The following is a 6,449-nucleotide window of genomic DNA, read 5'->3' on the forward strand; positions in this document are numbered from 1 at the left end:
AGTGAAATAAGGAGAATTACTTTATTCTTCTTTTTTCTTTAATTATTATGACAAGTGACAAGACAACATAACCCAAATAATTTAATCCGGCCCTATTTCTATTTTTGAACAAAATGTTGGAAATATCTTAGTTTATTTTTAGTTCTAGCTTATTTATGGCTAGATTGAAAATCTGAATTTTCTAATATTGGTTCATGATTATCATCAGGGACTTGATTCGGTTCTTAAACAGGTAAATTTTCTGTCTCATCTGATATTGATTTGGTAGTGGAATTCTTTAGTGTATTATTTGGACTTTCATTTTCATCTTAATCACTATTGTGATTCAATAATTTTAGGTCACTTTTAGGAGCTGAGTACTTCGTTGCAACTGTACTTTTCTTTCTGTTTGGATACTGCATTAAGGCATAATCTACATTGGCTTCTAAAAGATAATCCTTTTCAACTAAAGGATCAAACTTACTCATTCATACAAATTTTCTTAGTAATACTTTGTCTGAATCTTTCATGAAGAAATAGAATTTCTGCTAGTTGATCTTCATTGATAAGTAAACACATGTTCATGATGTGTACAATTGGTTGCTGTAGACAGTAAACTTCATATAGAGTGCAGAGCATCTGGTATATAGAACATTTTTCCATTTAGTGATGTCTAAATTTCTGGTTTTCAATGCTAGATTCACTGCTTTCCATATAACTCCATTGTATCTTTTAACTTAACCATTTCCTTCAATATGGTGTTGTTCTACTTGAAGATATTCCTTTAGAGTGTAGGTAATTAATAAATTCTTGGTAAGTCAAGCTAGTCCCCCTGTCTGACTGGACGTATCTTAGCATGGAAATCTTGAAAATTCATCAATTTTTTTTTGTTCAGAATCTGTGAGGATACGTGAGAAAAAAGTAACGGGTCTTCCAGATTGACTCAGCATGATAGCAATAGCAAATTCATTCATGTATCTGTTTCAACAATGAGAATTTATTTTTCATTAATTACTGTCCATAGAAGTGCAATATTGTATATCCCAAAATATTTATAGCTTTTGATTGTAGTGACATTTATTTTGATTTAAAGTTAACCCATATTTTTTAACGGCATTTAAAAACTTCAAATCATAGCTCTCTTGATCCTCACCACTAACTGTTACGTCATCTAAATAAGCGTAAACCCCTTGTAGATTTTCTTTTTTATTGATAGAATCAATGGCTCTCTAAAAATATGATACTCCATTGGTCACCCCAAGAGGAATACGACAAAATTGGTAAAGGCATCCACTTTCCTCAAAAGCTGTACATGGTTTGTCAGATTCATGAATTGGCTATTCTCATTTAAAAAAATATTTGATTACGTCATCACGTCCAGATGGATGACGTCACTAGTATGTTGTATACAGTAGAACCCCGAAAATCCGAACTAATTGGGGGGACAGCCTGTTCGGATTCTGAAAAGTTCGGATTATTCGAAAGTCAGCCTAACCAGTAATTCAAAGCTCTCCTGCAAAACGTGTAACCTGGCTATGAGAAAACCGAAGTAAATTTATGTTTAACCTTTATAAGCACTACATATAAAGTACCTACGTATTTATTTTTAAGAAATTTTAAATGTCAAAGTCCTACGAATCCAATATTGTTCAATTTTCTGGTTATACTTTGTATAATAAACATGTATTTAAGTTTTTGTCTTGAATTTTTAAAAAAATTTTCACTTTCCGTTAGTTTGGATTTGCAGGGTTCTACTGTATGTCAAAAATATATATGAGGGGGGCAAAATATATTGAATAACCCTGTACATCAAGAAATTTACTACCAACGTCTCTGTTACTGAATATATCACTAAGTACAGGGCAACCTATTTAAAACTTAAAAAATCAGCTAAAAAATTAAACTATCAAAATCATCTGAGAAGCTTTAAAAGTGTTGCAAAAGAAATTTGGTCCATAATAAACAATCTTCTTCGAAATCAAACTCACAAAGCTCAAACATTTTCCCTTCCAGACCATGAATACTTTATTAATGTGAGTAAAATTATAACATCAACTATTTTGTCACAAGAGATCAATTTTGTTAAGATCCGATTTCCTATCTCCCTAATTCAAGAAAGGTCTCAAATTCATTATTTATAAGACTAGTTGATTAATCTGAACTGATCCAAACAATCAATAGTATCAAAAGCAAATCTTCCTGTAGTACTGATGGACTATCCATAAAAATTGTCTCAAATCTCCCAGAAAATGTGTTGGGAGTCCGCATCCCACTAATGACTCTTTTAAGGGGCTATCCTAGTGTAAAAGAACGAAATTCACATATTTTTTTTGGGAATATCTAAAATAAAAAGTACTGTACCAATTGTTTTGAAAATTTGCATGACTATTTATTATAAAAAGAAGTACACGTAAAACAATTTTCATAAAAAAAAATAATGAAAATTTAACGATTTATGCCCTATCTACTGGCACAGTGAAAATAAAAAACATGGCTCCACTGCTGCAGCGATTGGGACTAATAGAGATCCTGAATTATAAAATTGCAAATACATATTGATTATTGAAATATTAGTTATTTCCTATACCATCAATTAGGATTTTTGGAAAAATGACGAAGTGTTGAAATTTTTTTAAATTAGCTAGAACATTTTCAGTTTCAAAAACCGCCAAATTGACATTTTTTATCCGATTAAAAAAATCCCTATTTGATGGTATAGAAAATAACCTATATTTCAATAATAACTTTTGATATCTTATGTTTCAGGATCTCTTTTAGTCCCAATCACTGCAGTAGTGGAGCTATGTTTTTATTTTCACGGTGCTAGTAGATGGCGAATAAATCGTTTAATTTTCAATATTTTTTTATGAAAATTGTTTCACATGTACTTTTTATAACAAATGTTCAGTAGTAATAACCCGAGGACATTGATAATTGTTCGAAAAAATTTTATAACAGATTTCGAAAGCTTGTTGCTTGGAAACAGACCGACGCCGTAGGCGGAGGTCTGTTGCCTGTAAGCAACAAGCTTGAGAAAGTTGTTAAAAAATTTTTGAGCATTTATCAATGTTCGAGGGTTATTCGGATAGAAAATTTTTTGCTGATATAAAATTAATAATAATTTCATTAATATTCTCATCAGTATTACAACCAAATCGTGACATTTTGAAATATTGAATATTTGAAATGTCAAAATCGAAATGAAACGAAATGTAGGTATCCATAGCTACATGATTGAGTGAAAACAGCCCATGGGATCTGTTTTCAGTATAATGTTGGTTTTATTGGTTGTATTCAATCAGATGACCACAAATTAATTGATTTCATTGGATTTCTAATTGAGCAAAAAAATTTCAAAATAATTGGTACAGTACTTTTTATTTTAGAAATTCCCAAAAAAGTATATGAATTTCATACTTTTACACTAGGATAGCCCCTTAAGAAAGGTAAATTTCTAGAGCTGCCTAAAGACAGCCATCATTATTCCTCTTCATAAGGGTGGTGAAAAATCTAATGCCTGCAATTATAGACCTATTGCATTACTACTGGTACTCTCAAATAGGACTCATATTACACAAGTATAAAAACTTGTTGCTGGTATGAGCACATTGTGTAAATGTTAGGATTTAAAGAGGATATAAAAACCTTCAATACAATTATGAGCGTTAGTCTCTTTATATCCTAACATTTTTTTTGTTATTGTTTTAGTTTATTATTGTTTTTTATGACTCTGTAAGTTTTGTGTAAAAATTGTACAATTTTCCATGACAATAAAGCATTTTTCTATTCTAAGTTGTCTATTTGTTAAACCAAAGCATTGATTATTATTACAAAATATTAATATAATCAATTAAATAATAATATTAATCTCACAAACAATATAGGAAGTATAGTTAAAAAGAATAAACATAGTAATCCACAAGGAAATAAATCTGCACATAGCTATAGCCCAAAGTAACTTCTGTTGTTTATCCAAATCTTCAATAGTCAAAAACATTTGTGTAAAATTAGATTCCAGCAGTTTCTCCTTTTCCTACATTTAAAATAGCTGGTGTTTATTCCTAAAAACAACAAATACATAAATAAAAACTCTAAATTGTATACCATAAAAAAATCATACAAATATGACAAAATATCACAAGAGTATTTTAACATTATTTAAGGACAATTGCCATAATAAGCCACAACAAAAATGTATTAAGCGAAAAAGCTATAGAGCTGAAACAGGAAGTTGCTATGTTTGGTCTATATATTAATGAAAGTAAAAAAAAATACCTAAATGGAATATAACAACGGATTCTTATCGGTAATAAGAAGTGTTTTTATGCATACAAAGACGTAATGAAAAGTAAGTTACTGTTACTGAATCGTGAGTATAAGCTTAGAATCTACAAAACAGTAATTACACCAGTGGTCACATATGGATGTGAAATGTGGACCATATCAACCACTAATGAAAATCAACTGAGAATATTTGAGCGTAAAATACTAAGGAACATATTTGGACCAACACATTGTAGAGATGGTTCATGGATAATTAAAATGAACCACAAGCTGAATGAACTAATGCAGAGCGCAGATATTGTTAGATTTGTAAAGTCTCAAAGACTAAACTTTCTTGGTCGCTTAGAAAAAATGTCAGATAATCGAGCTGTGATGTCAGAGATGGAAGCCCCAAGGAAATATAACAAGAGGAAGGCCCTGTAACAGATGGATAGACGATGTAGAGAAGGATCTTAAAACCATAAATATCAGGCAGTGGTGCAGGAAAGTAGCGACAGGGCAGAATAGAAGAATGCTGTTAAGCAGGCAAAGATTTACAAATGGTTGTAGTGTCATTAGAAGAAGAAGATTTAAGGACAGTTTAGGCAGGCTATATGCATTAAGGCATTATTAAGCTTTGCATTTAACCATATTGTAATACACTATATCTTACATGGTCAAGCATAATTTTCTTTACATAACCCTTGTTCTAAACTAGAACCGAATTGGTAAGTACATATATATTTTTATTGTAGACATTTTAAAAACTTATTACTTAGTTGAATTACTTTAAACTTACCACTTATAAAATGTTTACTACATACTCTCATATTTTAATTTGTGGTCTGTTCTCTTTATTGCTTTTATCCAATGTTCCTGCCTTTGTTTGGATAAAATTCATTTAAATGTATTGCATGGGGGAAATGTATAGCCTTGGGAACAGTAAAAAGTGAGGATTTTATCCCTGTCTGTCCTATTCCCGCAATTTACAGGCTTCTCAAGAAAGCCCTTGCTACAAGTCGGTCAAACACAAGGAAAGGTGTTTTTTCTTTTTTACACACAAACAAATTGACACAAACTGATAATTACTATGGGATAATTCAGTTCTGTAGGCTATAAACAACTTTATATTTAATTTACTATCACAATTTCGCTGCACAATTAACAATAAAAAACAAAACCAAACAGAATATTCCTCTAAAAACATCTACAAATAAATGTCAATGTCCAATGTAAACAGTGACTAAATAAAAATAACAGGAAAGACATCAGCTAACTTCGTACTTCTCCTAACTTAAAAATGACGTTTATCATACTGTCGCAGCTTTACTATGTGTAAGAGTGAAGTAGCACTAATCCAAAGAAAAAAGATGGTGTCGTCACTTCGCTCCGAATGACACTCTCTCTATGTCAATATATACCTCTATGGGTTATTTACATTTGAGTTTGACACTTCGTGAATGTCAAACGAAATTTTAAATTAAGTATTAATAAAACATCAATGACATTTGATAGTGAATTTAATTATTATATAAAATAAATAAGATGTTCAAAAATACAATCTGAGTATAAATATTTTAAAAGCAATAATTTATTAACAGTTTTAAAAAGGTTTATACCAGTATAAATACGGCCTCCCCTTTATGATAAATGGACTGTTCCATTTGCTATAAAATTAAAATATTATGTATACCTAGTCGTTCCCTAAACTCGACACAACTGGATAGTGATTGTAGAAGGTAATTTTTTTGTTTTTTGAGAATTTTGCAGAAATTGGCAAAATTACTAATTATTTAGTAATAATTATTAACTATTTAGAAATTATTTTTTTGTCGAATTGGCAAAATTAGTGACTAAAATCACTAGCCAGTATTGTGTCTGTGTACATCCTTCTAATGGAAAAAATATTTGAAGATTTTTCTCAAATTATGGATACCAAGAACATTTTCATTTATAACTCTTTTATTTTTAATTTGACAAATAAAAGTTATTCTTCATAAAAAGCTCTTCTTGTTCTAAGATTTATGATGCAACCGTGTCCCAAAAGTAGGGGAACGGTCGAATATTTCGCGAACTAAACATCGGATGGAAAAACTGAAGAATACGTGTTCAATCATTTTTAAAAATTTATCCAATGACACCAAACACCAACTCCCACTACACCCCCCGGGAGGTGGGGTGGGGGGTAATTTTAAAATCTTAAATGG

At 30.5% G+C, this 6,449-nt stretch overlaps 1 long non-coding RNA gene across 1 annotated transcript; it reads right to left on the bottom strand.

The window, feature by feature from the left end:
- Positions 1-3,757: 3,757 nt before the first annotated feature.
- LOC126881857 (uncharacterized) lies at positions 3,758-5,670 on the bottom strand. Its single transcript, XR_007697039.1, has 2 exons — positions 5,042-5,670; positions 3,758-4,040 (listed from the first exon to the last, which is right to left on the bottom strand). It is a non-coding gene; the product is annotated as an uncharacterized LOC126881857 (long non-coding RNA).
- Between the last annotated feature and the right edge of the window lie 779 nt (positions 5,671-6,449).

This window comes from Diabrotica virgifera, chromosome 3 (assembly GCF_917563875.1).
Source record: "Diabrotica virgifera virgifera chromosome 3, PGI_DIABVI_V3a".
Taxonomy (NCBI): Eukaryota; Metazoa; Arthropoda; class Insecta; order Coleoptera; family Chrysomelidae; genus Diabrotica; species Diabrotica virgifera.